The sequence below is a fragment of the Heterocephalus glaber genome, unplaced genomic scaffold (genome assembly GCF_053883595.1).
Source record: "Heterocephalus glaber isolate CG9 unplaced genomic scaffold, H.glaber_assembly_v1.0 deba00001472, whole genome shotgun sequence".
NCBI lineage: Eukaryota > Metazoa > Chordata > Mammalia > Rodentia > Bathyergidae > Heterocephalus > Heterocephalus glaber.
The window spans coordinates 67895884-67911074 of NW_028258315.1; the positions used below are offsets into that span (position 1 = coordinate 67895884).

The 15191-nt window shown below is 39.4% G+C and overlaps 1 long non-coding RNA gene across 4 annotated transcripts in view; it reads right to left on the reverse strand.

Moving 5' to 3' along the window:
* LOC147826392 (uncharacterized) overlaps positions 1–15191 on the reverse strand; it is a 115999-nt gene that overhangs the window by 83157 nt on the left and 17651 nt on the right. For 2 of the 4 annotated variants that reach the window (XR_015439516.1, XR_015439514.1), the window contains exons 2-5: positions 4919–13959; positions 3088–4646; positions 2226–2317; positions 1896–2065 (exon numbers count right to left, since the gene is read on the reverse strand). This is a non-coding gene — a long non-coding RNA (uncharacterized LOC147826392). The remainder of the gene's footprint in view (positions 1–1895; positions 2066–2225; positions 2318–3087; positions 4647–4918; positions 13960–15191) is intronic. The other 2 variants (XR_015439517.1, XR_015439515.1) reach the window with 2 other exon arrangements.

Consider the following 15191-nt stretch of genomic DNA (forward strand, 5'->3'; position numbering starts at 1 on the left):
ACAGGCTGCTTGCAGTGGAAGTAATCCCTAGATACCCAGGCTAAACCCCATGAGAATCTGCATTGTATACCTTAAAAGGTATTCTTCTCCATCCATACCAATTTGAGGCAGCGATTTCCAACAAACAGTATCCCAGAAATGCTTATTAAGCCATGCTTTGGATGGAGAAAGCATAGCTAAAAAAACACTACTCTCAAATATGGGTAAGGTGAGTTGCATGGGTGCTTGTCAAGAGCAAAATAAGAAGGATAAAGTAGACATAAACTTTGATCAGTTCTGGAATATTTTTAAAGTATATATATATCTCATGCATTAGAAACGACATCAAAAATAAAATTCCCTTCCTAAGACAAGTCACAACTTTCATTCTGCCTTTCATAGCTAAAGCAATTACACTTCCTTATAGAAGGATCAACTTTAATAACATGTGGGAAATTGACATAAATCCTAACTGTGTTTTTCTCTGCATGATAACTTTGCTCTTTTATATTGCAGCCAGATTTTCACTATACAGTGGACAACTTGCCAAGCCAACATTCTTCCAACTTTGGGATGATCACTATAGACAGAAGATATGCTATTACGGCACCCTCAGCTTGAGTCGTTTGCCCAACCCTTTGGCTAGAGGTACATGATATGATACCAAAGGAAGGTGTGCAAAGAGTAGGGAAGTAGTGTTCAAGTTCAACAAGCATAATAACCTCTGAATATGTGTACCATTTTCTCCATTTATTCATTCCATAAATATATTTAACACCTAATACAGACCAGACACTATACTAGGTACAGAGATGGATGAACAAAACCAATAGAGTTCACAGCCTCACAGAATTTACAGTGTAGTGTTTCTAGTTAACTTTTGGGACAAACTACCTAATCCTTCAACTTCAGTTACCACATCTGTAAAAAGATAATAATATTTACCTTGCATTGTTATTGCAGGGAAAATTAATGTGGTATTCAGGGCTCAGCACTGGCAGTTCAATCTGTAGTAATGTGCCCAGGGGTGGCAACTGTGGTGATCCTATTACCTCCAATTCTGCAGTGAGATTTTAGAACTTTTTCTGGCTGCACAGCTTCCAAACACTATTCTTTAGCTTTGCTTGAGATTTCGTGCAGTCTAATATCCCTTAATAAACTGCCCTTCTGTTCTAACCAGTTTTTATTGTGTGCTACTAAAAACCTTAACTGATAAAGAAACTCCTTAATAAATGGTAACTATAGTTACTAATCCCTCAGCTTTTTGTCCCTTTATTAAGAAAAGCACATCTGAGAGCCATGTAAAGAAGGAGCCTAAAGAAGCAGTCCTACAAATTAAATATGTCCCAGCCCTGACTGTGACAAAGCTGAAGACAGCTCCCAAGTCTAATGGACAGGCAGGATGAAGAGTCCTTTGTCATTTTCCAGAGACCAGAGGAAATGAGGCACTTCTGCCTTCCATATATAGAGGTGAAATAATGACTTCTCCAAAGGGGCTTTCATGCACTGCACTGATTAAAAGTAATAAGATGCTGCTGCTTCAACTCCAGATTTAATTTCAAACACTTAAATGTGTTATGGCCTTTCAATTGAGTTCTGTGTGTTCAGTGGAATGGGAAGATAGGAAGCTTAGACATTTCTTGTCATCTGGGAGGCATTAAGGGGGCCATGTAATCCACATTCCTGACCTTTAGAGGATAAATGCAAGACGTGATTGTCCTTTTGGCCCGTAACCTTGACCTTGGAGGGCATAAGAAGTTTCCATGACCTTGGTGGGTTGCAAGTGGTGTCCACGTGAGGAAAAGCCTCTATAAACTATTAAACAGAGCATGGCATGAGGAATCTATCAGATAGCCCTTGAAGGATAGCTGGGCTGCTTCTTTGAAGTCTACATGGGTCATACTTTGAGCACCTACCTGAGAAGAAATGCCTGTTTTCCCAGAATATCTGTTTGGCAGTCTATTAACTTGGAAATTTACTTGGTTTCATTTCTTCAGCCAGCCCCATCCTCATCCAGGCTATGATTCTATATTATCCCAGGGTCTCCCACTTATATCCTGTGATATTTTAGCTTCAGTTTCTTCATCTGTAAAATGGAAATGGCTTTATCTAACACATTGTACTTAAGATACTAAGTGTATTAAGTGTAAGTATTAAAATGCTTACATAATGCAAAACCAATTAGCCATAATCTCAAATTTAAAACCAATAATTGCAACTAGTTGTATTATCACTCTTACCCTTACCTAACTAGGAAGCAGGGCAGAGTTAGGTTTCATGTATGTATCACTTTTTGACTTGGCCTTCATGGCTCTGCCTCACCTCTTGGCTTCCATCTCTAAAAAAAGAGAAATGAGAGAAGACCAGAAACAATGGCTGTGTTATCACAGGTCTAAACTCAGGCAGAGTTTGCTGAGAAATGGGGAGATGCCTGACCCTGGTCCCGGTCCCAGAGAAGACAGTCCATTTATAACTTCCTCTAGGTTCTTAGTTGCTGGTCCAGTCACATAAAGACACCTCCTCAGCACACTGAGCTGAAACCATTCTCAGAGTCTTCACAGGGACCCAGCCCTCGAATGACAGGAAACAGACTGGGGAGTCTAGGATAGAGTGTGAACACTCTTCAAAACATTCCTGACTTTAGAGTTTATTTGGTGGTTAGTATGAAGCCATCCCTTTGAAATGTAATCTCCAGCAAAGTTAAGGTCCTTATCCCCCCCCCACCCCTGCTCTGGGGGAAAGTGGAATCACAGCTTCCACAAGTATAAATAAGCAAGCATAGATGGCCTAATCACATCAACCACCTTCCCCCATAATGTCCTCCAATTATTTTTCATTAACTCAACCTAGTGCTTAAAATCCTTCCTGCCTTTTTCTTCTGGTGGAGTTGAGCTCAATCCTTCTCCTCTAATGCTATGCTCTTGAATAAGGCCTTTCTTTCCTGTTTAACTTCATGGTGTTTCATTTTTCTTTGGTAAGAGTGGTTAATGGAACCAATTAGAAGCTATTATAACTTTCCAAGAGAACAAAGACATTAGAGCTAGAAAATGTGATTTCAATGAGGGAGAAAGGAGATGTGTTAGCTTTCTATTATTGTGAAAAAAATACCTGAGATAATCAACTCAAAGGAAGGAAGGTTTATTTTGGCTCATGGTTTCATAGATTTCAGCCCAAGGTCTATTGGCTCCATTGCTTTTGCTTGTGGTGAGACAGAACATCACGGTGAAAAATACTTGGTAGAGCAAAGCTGCTTCCCTATGGAGGTCAAGAAACAAAAAAGAGAAAGAGAAGAGGTCACCTGGCTCCGATATTCTCTTCAAGTACGCACCCCCAATGACCTAACTTCCTTCCAGTAGGCCCCACATCTTAGATGTCCCACCATCTCCCAATAACACCCCAGACTGGTGACCAAGCCTTTAATACATGAACCACTGAGGAACTATAACAGGAATAAAAGAAAATTTAGAAGTTAGAGTAGCTTTTTGCTATGCTTAACATCAGGGTGGTAGCACTGCTACTCTCTACCTGTCATGGATGTTAGGAAGGAAACTGGGCTGGCTGGAATGCAAAAGTAAAGTGAGAAGTTTATCTTTAACATGTTGAGTTGAAAATTCCTCTAGAAAAGATAGGTGTTCAGTACCCAGAGTTATATATGAGGCAGTGACCAGGGTATAATATTAAATACATATTTTCATGGTGAATACATTTATTTATCTTCATCATTTCAAAAGTGCTGCATACACATAGTAGAAAGTTGGAACACTGATAACTGCAATGTAAAAAACAAACACACAATCCAATCGCCACAAAAATGGAAGACACCATTTCCATTTAGAAATCATCTGTGCCTAAGGTATTTGTGTGCTGGGAAGGAAGAGGTAATAAGAGGAGTCATTATAAATAAGGCAATAATGGGTATGTACAACTGTTAAGCAGAAGCTGTGAGGATACGGAGGGAGGTGGCAATAACTCTAGGAGGAAAGCAATTGGGAAAAAGTTAACCAAATAAGTGTTATTTAAGCTGGAGTACAAAGTTTGATAACCATAGAGTGAAGCGTGATAAAGATAATGGAAAGACAAGTCATGGCCTGGAAATAGAGGTTTTCCCTAGATCATCCATTAAAAAAACTCATATCCATAGTTTTAATGACCTTCTGCAAGACAATAAAAAAGGGGCCATAACATGATCTTAAAAAAAATAACCATCACGTCACCACAAGTGTATTCATAAGACCTGTAAACATACTGAAAAGATATTCAACTTTGTTGACTACTGAAGACATGCAAATTAAATCCACAATCCTCTATCAAAACATGCCCACCAGAATTACTAAAATTAAAATACCAAGTGTGTGTGGGTAGGTTGTAGAGCAACTACAACTCTTGAACTTATTGCATGGGGATATAAATTGGTAAAGCAATTTTAGAAAGAGTTCAGTAGTATCTACTAAATTTAACTATATACCAACCTATGAAATAGCAATTCTGCTTTCAAATATAAACAATGAGTTTACCAAAATATACATACCAGAATGTTTAGCACAAATTTTATATCACAGCAAAATTCATGATAACCTCAAATGCAAATGTCCAATAGTGGTATATTCATGGGAGATAAAAGAGTACCTCGTTTACTTTCCTTGCTGTTGAGACACAACACCTGACACCTGCAATTTAAAGGAGGAGAGGTTTATTTTGGCTCACAGTTTGTAGAGATTTCAGGGCACAGTTGCCTGGCTCCGGGTAATACGAGGGCCTAGGCCAAGGGAAGCTACTCACTCCGCAGTGGCAGGAAGCAGAGAGGTTCAAGGGAGATCAAGTAGGGGAAATGACACCCTTCCAGGTCACACCCACAGTGACCCACCTCTTCCAACCAGACACTACCTTTTAACAGCAAATCAGTTTGAGACCCCCCATAATCACCTCATCAGAGCCTCACCTGAGATCACATGAGACTTTGTGCAGACATCTAAATCTAAAGAATGAGAGAGAGAAAGAGAGGGCCATGAAAATGATAACATGAACAAATATCACAAATACAATATTGAGAAAAAATTAGCCAGATATAAAATAGTGTATGTTGAGCTTTTTCACTTGTGCAAAGTTTTTTTTAAGTAGTTAAAATTAATCTGATTTTAGAAATCAGGATAGTACTAACACCTGATGGCAAAGAAATACCGTAAGGGGTACTAAGAGATTTAGGGGAGCTGGTCATGTTCTTTATCTCGATCTGGATGCTAGTCACTCCATTTGTTCACTCACAGAGTTTCACTCTGAAAACTCCTCAAACTGAAAGTATATGATTTCTGCACACTTCCCATGCATATTACATTTCTGTGACACAACATTACAGCAAAATAAAAGTGAAAATGGACTTATTTTTTCTGAGATGCAAATTGCCTGTGAGATGAGCAACTCAGAAACTAAAATTTGTGTTTCATGACTGTCTGTAAACTCTAGTCTTAGAAGCCAAGGACTAGAAAGAAAAGTGTATGGAGGAGCACAATTCCTCAAAAGAGCAAAGAACAGGGGTCCAATAAGAAAGGATGAAAGAAAAAAAAATCAAACCATTTAAAACAGGGACAACACATGTTTACAAATTCTGCAGACTAGAAACTGACAGAGAGAAACAGAATAATTATTTTAAAAATTTAATATTTGTATTTTCCTAACTTTTATATAAAATATAATACAAGTGAAAACACTTAGAACACATAACCTTCCAAGGAGCTCACTTCTCACCACTTGTATTAAGATGGGGTTTGGACTGCATTCTGAGGCCCGTGGAGTTGCCCATGAGATATCTGTGTCCCAGCAGAAAAGAGCTCCAATAAAGGCCCAGAATTCTTAGACACACACACAAAAAAAGCCTTCCATCATCCTCCACTATTCCCTCCTCTCCCATTTATCCCCTGGCCCTCATCTATGCCTCTCTCTGATAGATACTGAAGTTGGCACACCCACCTTGATGCCTCCATCCCTCCACCTCCCTGCCTTGCTGTCAGCTTTTAAATGCCTCTTTTTAGTGCAGATGCCTTGACAAGGAGGTCCAGAGGCCCTTGGGTTCAATGACCAAGGCCTCCACCCTGCAGGCTTTGATAGAATTTGAGTGGAATCCTGCATCATCCATCACTGTCAGGTCTGGATGGCACTGAGTTATCACTGCACTAAGTACAAACCCAGCTGCTCGGATGTCAGAAAGGTCTTTGCAGATTTGCCTTTCTATTTCAGATTCCCAGAAAAGTGACAGTTCTTCTCTCAAGTTAAAAAAAAATTTGAGGTCAGAGGGTAGGATATGGAAGGAATGCCTGTGCCTTTCCAGAGGTACATGGCTTTGGAGCAGCTGAAACCAGATCCTGAGGTCTTGATGAGAAACGAGCCTTATTTTCAGCCAAAGTATGGAGTCAGAGAGCAGAGGCCCCTTTAAAGAAATAAGCTTCCTCTTAGAATGTAGATATTTTCTGTCCCTACTTGAGCCCATGGGTGCATAAAGGCCATCTTTGTCTTACAACAGTCCAGCTCCTGTGTCAAGAGAACTCTAGTCCATTGGGTCTCAAAATAAGTAAGTCTCCTTATTACCAGCATTACGGGGAACTCAGTAGAAATTCATATTCCCGGGCCTCATCAGGAATTTGGTTGAGGGGTCCAGCAGTCTGTTTTAACAAGCTCCAGGTGATTCTGATGCAAGTTCAAGTTCAAGAACCACTCATCTGAGTCTATGAAAATACACCATTTACTTGCCTTCACTTCTAATTTAGCCAGGTGTTCTGAGAAATGGAGTATTTATGCTTTAACCGCCTAATGACTGAGGAATGGAACTAGATTAGATCTCATGTGAAAGCTCCTTTCTCCTTCAATATCTCTGATTATATGGCTTCAAAGTATCCTAATGCTTTTCATAGGGTAGAGCTAACAGAAGGTACTTTGTTGTTCAGTCCAGGTGCTGATTACACAGCCCAAGGAATCTGAGCCAATCCCAGAGCAATAGCAGTGAGCAAGCAGGAGTAACAGAAATCCTAGGGCATCATGGTGTCCAACACTGATGGATGAGTCCTCACAGCCTCCTCACATGACCCCAGTGTTTCTGAACTTGACACATCATACAACATTATAATGCCACAAGACAAGGATGGAAGAGATCCTCCCAATTCCGTAGATATGAAGCCATAAAAATGAGGTATTCAGGATCCTCTACCTCCGTTGTTCCAATCGCCTTTTACCTGCCTATCTTCTAGACCTGTGGCATTAAAACCAGCCTATTTAAAATGAATCTGCCACCACCTGCTCCAAAGAGATTTATTCTCCTGAATTTGTCCCAGACTGAATGCTTGCATCTGTCCAAGGTTTAAGAGCTTATGTTAGGAGAAATTGAACATTATCTCAGGATAATGTTTTCTTACTATACTTAAATTTCCAGAGGCATTTACAAAAATTAAACATCAGTAGGAAGCCAAGTCCTTTACTTATGAAGCCAGCAATAGACATTGATCTCGTGATAATGGTATTATTTTTCTTATTGCTCTTGTCAGTGTGCATTTCATCATCATTGGCTTAGATGAGTACAGGATGGCACAGGAATAGAATGTTTATTGACTTGCAGTTGCTCAGTACAGTGTTTTTTTAAAAAATTGTATGTATGTAATTTTACATCCTCTAGAAAGCTAGTTGTGTGCATTAGAGTGTATTAAACTCTTAATTAATTGGATTTTTGTCTTAAATTCTTTTATTGGTACATTTTAGGTATACAATACATTTACATTTATCTTTGGGTGCTTGTACCTGTACATGATATATCTTGGTTCTTATTTTTTCTCCATTACCTGTGGGCCTTTCACCCCCTAAACCCTTCCCTATTTACATACTTCATTTCAATTTTTTTTTCTTTTCTCATAATTTTCCCTTTCCATTCTTCCCTTTCCCCTTCCCCTCCCACCACCCCTACCCCTTTGGACCTTTTCCTATTTCAAAGTATCAATTATTAGTTATTAACCCTTTTAGTCCTTATTTACACTCTCAGTTTCTCACACTAGAGAAACTATTTGGTATTTACACGTGTCTTATTTATTTCACTTAAAGTATGGCCTCAATATGCATCCATTTAGCTATAAATGACTCTAGTTTCTCATTCTTTATGGCTGAGTAGTACTCCATTTATATATAAAAAAAAAAAGCAAACACATCTTCTTTATCCAGTTTCCAGTTGATGGGCACTTGGGCTGTTTCCAAGCTTTAGCTATTACAAACTGTGCTGCAATAAACATGGATACACATATATCTCTGTGGTATGATTCTTTTAATTCTTTTGGGAAAATATCCAGCAGGGAAATAGCTGGGTCAAATAGGACCTCCAGCCTGAGTTCTTTGAGGTATCTCCACACTGATTTCCACAGTGGTTGCACCAGTCTGCACTCCCACCAACAATGGAGAAGGGTTCTTTTCTCTCCACACCTCCGCCAGCATTTGTTATTGGTTGATTTCTTGATAGCAGCCATTCTTTCTGGAGTGAGGTGGAATCTCAGTGTTGTTTTCATCTGCATCTCTCGAATGACCAGCGATGTTGAACAGTTTTTCATATGTTTATTTGCTACTTTTACTTCTTTGTCTGAGAAATGTCTGTTCATTTTGGATGCCCATTTTTGAACTGGGTCTTTGAATTTGGGGGGACTGATTTCTTTCAATTCTTTATATATTCTAGATAGTAGGCCTTTGTCTGAGTTACAGCTGCTAAAATTTTTTTCCCACATTTTAGGTTGTCTGTTAGCTCTGTTGGTGGTTTCTCTTACAGTGCAAAAGCTTTTCAATAAGATGAAATCCCAGTTGATGATTCTTTGTGCTAGTTCCCATGCTACTGAGGTTTTGTTCATAAAGTCTTTTCCTATGCCAATATCTTCAAGAGTTCTACCTAACTTATCTTCCAGCAAGTTTAGTGTTTCTGTCTTAATATTTAGATCTTTAATCCACTTAGATCTCAGTTTAGTGCGTGGTGATAGATATGAGTCTAGTTTTAATCTCTGACAGGTTGAAATCCAGTTTTTCCAACACCATTTATTAAATAGGCTATCTTTCCTCCAATGAGGGTGGTTGGCTCCTTTGTCAAAGATGAGGTGGCTGAGCATGTCTGAAGTTGTTTTTGCATCTTCTAATGTATTCTACTGATCCTTGGGTCTGTTTCTTTGCCAGTATCATGCTGTTTTTATCACAGTAGCTTTGTAGTATAGCTTCAAGTTGGGTATTGTGATACCCCCAGCCATGTCTCTGTTGCCCAGAATTGCTTTTGCTATTCTAGGTCTCTTCTGGTTCCCAATAAATTTTTGAATTGTTTTCTCTATCTGTGTGAAGTATATTGTTGGAATTTCAATCGGCATTGCATTAAATCTGTATAGCAGTTTTGGAAGTATGGCCATTTTCACTATATTGATTCTTCCTACCAAGGAACAACAGATGTCTTTCCATTTTCTTATATCCTCTTCGATCTCCTTTTTCAGGGTGCTGTAGTTTTCAGCATAGAGGTCTTTTGCTTCCTTTGTTAGATTGATTCCTAGATATTTCATTTTTTTGGATGCTATTTTAAAAGGAATTGTTTCCCTAATTTCTCTCTCAATGAGTCTGTTATTTGTGTATAAGAAGGCTATTGTTTTTTGAGTGTTGACCTTATATTCAGCTACTCTACTGAATCTGTCAATTAAATCCAGAAGTCTTTTGGTAGAGTTTTTTGGGTCTTCTATGTAAAGTATCATACCATCAGCAAATAATGAGAGTCTTTTGTAGAGTTTTTTGGGTCTTCTATGTAAAGTATCATATCATCAGCAAATAACTTCTTCCTTTCCTATCTTTATTCCTTTTATTTCTTTCTCTTTTCTAATTGCTGTGGCTAATGTTTCCAGAACTATATGGAACAGAAGTGGTGATAGTGGGCATCCTTGTCTTGTTCCTGATTTTAGGGTGAAAGTTTTCAGTTTTTGACCATTTAGTATGATGCTGGCTGTTGGTTTTTCATAGATAGCCTTAATCAGGTTGAGATAAAGACCTTCTATTCCAATTTTCTGTAGGGTTTTTATCATGAATGGGTGTCGGATTTTGTTGAATGCCTTTTCTGCATCTATTGAGATGATTATATAGTTTTTGTCCTTAACTCTGTTAATATAGTGTATTACATTTATTGATGTATGTATGTTGAACCATCCTTGCATGCCTGGGATACATCCAACTTGGTCAGGGTGTATGATCTTCTTGATGACACTCTGTATTCTGTTTGCCAGTATCTTGTTGAGGATTTTTGCATCTATGTTCATTAGGGAGATTGGCCTACAGTTCTCTTTTTGGGTTGGGTTTTCCCTGGTTTTGGAATCAAAGTAACACTTGCTTCCAGGAAAGAATTTGGAAGCCTTGCTTCTCTTTCAATTTCCTGGATGAGTTTAAAGAGTAATAGCATTAGTCCTTCTTTAAGTGTCTTGTAGAATTTAGCAGTTAAGCCATCAGGACCTGGGCTTTTCTTTGTTGGTAAATTTTTTATTACATTTTCAATTTCACTCTTTGTAATTGGGGTGTTTAGAATTTCTATATCTTCTTCTTCTGAGTTCTTTCTGTTTTCCTAATATGGGCATTCACTGCTATGAATTTCCCGTGTAGAACTGCTTTCATTTTGCCCCATAGATTCCTAAATGTTGTACTGGCATCATCATTTACTTGTAGAAACTGTCTAATTTCTTCTTTAATTTCCTCTGTGACCCATTGGTTGTTCAGGAAGGTGTTATTCGACTTCCATGTGTTTGTGGTAGTTTTGCAGTTTCTCATGTTATTGATCTCCAATTTTATTGCACTGTGGTCTGATAATATACAGGGGGTAATTTCGATTCTTTTACATTGACTTAGACATGTCCTGGGAGCTAGTATGTGGTCTATTTTGGAGAATGACACGTGTGCAGCTGAAAAGAATGTGTATTCTGATTTTGTGGGGTGGAACGCTCTGTAAATATCTATTAAGTCCATTTGTTCAATAGCTTGGTTCAGTTCTAGAATTTATTTGTTAATTTTTTGTCTAGATGAACTGTCTATTTGTGATAGAGGTGTGTTGAGGTCCCCCACTACAACTGTATTAGTGCTTATTTGGTTTTTCATGTCCATTAATACTTGTTTTGTATAGTTGGGGGCATTCATATTTGGTGCATATATATTTAGGATTGTCATCTCTTCCTCTTGGATTGTTCCCTTCACAAGGATGTAATGACCATCTTTGTCTCTCTTAATTAGTTTTGATTTGAAATCTACTTTGTCTGCAAATAAGATTGCTACCCCTGCTTTTTTCTGGGTTCCTGTCATGTGGAGAGCCATTTTCCATCCTTTTACTTTCAGTCTATGAATTTCTTTTTGAGTTAGGTGTGTTTCTTGTATACAGCATATTGCTAAGTTTTGCTTCTTAATCCATTCTGTCAGTCTACTTCTTTTGATTGGTGAATTGAGGCCATTAACATTGACAGTTATAATTGAGAGATATTGACTCATCCGTGTCATGATGTTTTACAGTTGTTGGCTCTTATTTCTTTTTCCCCCTTTCCCTTTAGTTTCTTACCTTGTCTGGTGGCTTCCCTCTGTTGAGCCTCATGGAGTTGCCTTTTTCTAGGGTATTGCTTAGAATTGTTTGGAGTGCTGGTTTGGTGTTCATGAAATTTCTCAAATGTTCTTTGTCATGGAAGTATCTAATTTCCCCATCAATTTTGAAAGATAATTTTGCAGGATACAACAGTCTAGATTGGAAGTTATTTTCTTTTAGGGTTTGAAATACTTCACTCCAGGCTCTCCTTGATTTGAGGGTTTGTGTTGAGAAGTCTGCCATGATTCTGATGGGCTTTCCTTTATAGGTGATTTGTTTCTTTTCTCTAACTGCCTGTAGGATTTTGTTCTTCTGTTGGGTTTCTGGGATCTTGACTATTATATGCCTAGGTGCAGATTTTTTTTTTATCATGGCTGGATGGAGTTCTATATGCCTCGCTTATCTGTATGTCCAATTCTCCTCCTCTGTCTGGGAAGTTTTCTGCTATTACTTCTGTGAACAGTTTTTTTATGTCAATTGTACTTTCTCCTGTTTTTGCGTGGACTCCTGTCAGTCTTATGTTATTCTTCTTTGCATTATATAGCAGCTGTTGAATTGATTTCTCATAGTCCCTTCTATTTTTAAGAAATCTCTGCTTTCATGGTCCTTCACTGCAACCCTGTCTTCTATATCTGATATTCTATCTTCAGATTCTCTTAATCTGTTCTGCATGCTTTCAATGGAGATTTTAATCTCCTGAATATCTGTTTGAATCTGCTTCATGGATTCCATTTCTTTCTTATGTTGGGTGATCATGGTTTCCATTTCTTTCTTATGCTGGGCATTCATGGCTTCCAGCATGTTTCTGAGCTCATCTATTTTTTTATCAGTTTCTGTTCTAGAGCCTCTAATCATGTCTTTCACTCTGCTCACCATCTCCGTAGTTATCTGGGAGATTATTTCTGCTTTGAATTTTTCTAGAGCCTCATTCATCTGTTTTGTTACTTTCTGTGCTATCAGTTCAGGGTGTCCAGGTGGTTGATTATCAGACTTTTTCACCTCATTTCCCCCAGAAATTGCCTTTTGTGGGGTGGAAGTCTGGGTTTGTACTTGCTTAAATGCCTTCTCATTTTTGTTTGTGTTACTGTCCCTGGTTTAGTTCCTGGGTTGATATTATGAAGTTGTTTATTGCAAGTATCTTTGTTGGTCTATATAAAACCCTTATGGGATGATTGCTTCTCAGAGGTGTCTACCAGATATAGCTGGTCTTTAGGTTTTGAGTCTCTAGTGACTCTGAGGCTATCTCATTTTCATTATACCAGAAAGGAAAACTGTTTAGATTAATCACGACATCTTAGCCCAAGTCATACAATGAGCAACACCATAGTATCAAATACCTCTTAAACAATGACAATTTGTGGTAGTTATTAATCTATCACCTTTAAAAAATAAAGGGCCTCCTTCAAGGTGTGTCTCTGCTGTCACAATAGACAATGTGGACAGCAGTGTGCAGTTATAAGTCAATGAGTCTCAGTAAGCTAGTCCCAGACCCGTGAGATTCAGGCAGATTTCTGGTTGCAGGTCCCAAGTTGAGCTCCCTGTCCTTCTGCAGGGTTGCACTCTGCAAGTTTCTACTGCAGGTTTCAGCTGCTTTTCCCCTGAAGAAAGTCCAGTTTTCGATGGGAGCTGATAATCCCTCCGACTTACCGATCACAGTGGTCTGGTGTGCCTTTATTGCAGAGATTCCCTTCACTTTTGCAGTGGGCTTGTTTTCATCAGGGAGCCTGAGACAGGCACTCTCTCTGTTGTTCACTTCTGGAGCTCAGGACAATGGCTTTTTTCCCCCTGTGCCTCTGCAGTGTGTAACCAAGTAGCTGCACAGACAAAAGGCCAGAGGCCAAGGTTAGGGGGTGTTGGAGGTGCCCGCATGGCCCAGCCATCAGCTGGTGGGCCTGCCCGGGGAGTCCTTCTCACCCTGTCCTGGTGGCTGGTGGAAAGCTCTTAATTGGTTTTTTAAAAACTTTATTTTCTGAATTTTTTTGTAATGTGATACCATGGCCAGAATTTTATTAACATATGTAGAATCTAGTCAGTCATCTTCAAGTTAAGATTAAATGCCATTCAAGCCACTTACCATAGATGAGGCAGATGGATTACTTAGAGCCTTCTGTAAATTAGTCAAATTAGGTGATTTCATCTATAAGAAAAATAGACTTGGCTGAGGGCATTTGAGAATCCTCACTCATTCTAGACTCAGATATAAAGGAGCCTGGATCAGTGTAGGATAAATGAGTCCATCAAACACTGTGCAACTGCAGCTTGTCCAATTGATCCAAGGGGAGTCAGAAAGAGTTGGCCCCGGGTCAGCAGGATGTGAACTTGAGAATTCAGGTGAGAAAGAACCCTTGTGTACAGAGGTGCAGAGCATGAGTGCAGAGCCTTGTCAGTCTCTGTGTGAAAAGAAGCAGAAAGAGTTTAGCACTTAGGAAGTGCTTATAAGGCCTGAGACTTCTCCTTTCCCCACCTTACACACATATGGGGGCCAAGCTACTCAGAATTAAGATCTTGATAAAAGGAATTTAGAAGAAATTATGGTCAAGGATGAGAGAAGGAGAAATATCAGCTGGCTCTGTAAACAAGAGAGCCATCTCCACAGCAGTGCATCCCACTGATGTGACCTTTGAGGCAGCGTCCCTTCTCTGCCAACTCCAGTCCCTCCTGCATTATGGATCTCTTCCCTGGGCCCTGGCTGGAACATCACTTCCTCCATCTCTTATCTAGTCAACCACTTCCTTTCAATCACATCAGCCTCAAAATAGTTAAACAGACTCAAACCTTCCCCACCTTAAAAATATCTTCCCTCCACCCCACATTTCTTGCAGCTTCAGCCCTTTGTCCTCCTCCTCACACCCAAAGTTTTCCAGAAAATTATCCGTCTTTGCAATCTCCATATGCTCCCCTCCCACACACTCCTCAATTCACTCAGCTCTGTCTTCTACTCCTACCAAAAGCTTTAAAAAGACACTATGATCATCGGGTAACCTCTCTGTTGCTGAAGTTCCAGGACATGTTCAGTCCTCATCTCACTTGTGACCCCAGCAGTAGTGAAGACCATCCTTTCACCTTAGATCTTTCCTGGACTCCTAGGTCTTCACAGTCTCTTGGCTTTCTTCCTCCCTCCAATGCTGCTCCTCTATTTCCTCTGCAGGTTCCTCTTTCCCACCCAACATGCAGGGATCTTATAGCCTCCTGAAGCCAGCCTTGTCTGTCCTCTCTCCTTAATTCTCCATTCAAAACAGTGACACATCTTAATTTGGACCCATTAGTATCTGTTTATTCAGTCCACTTCTGTCTTTACTCCTCTTGCCTGTTGAGAGTCACAGTAGCCTCCAGAACAAAGGAAGGGATTTGCCTAAAATCACACAATCACACTAATTAACGGTGCCTGGAAGTAGCACCCCTGGCCTGTTATGTTTCTTCATCACTCTAATAAAATCATACTCTATCAAAAAAGGCAATAAAAGAAACAATGACTGCTACATCATGCATTATCAAGATGTCATTGAGGCAAAACAGGGGGAATATGAGGTCTCTCTAAGCATCTTTGAGTTGCCAGGATTAGAAAAACAGAGACAAGATTCCATATGTGTCCTCAGAAAACCTTCCTGAGGACCATTCTCCT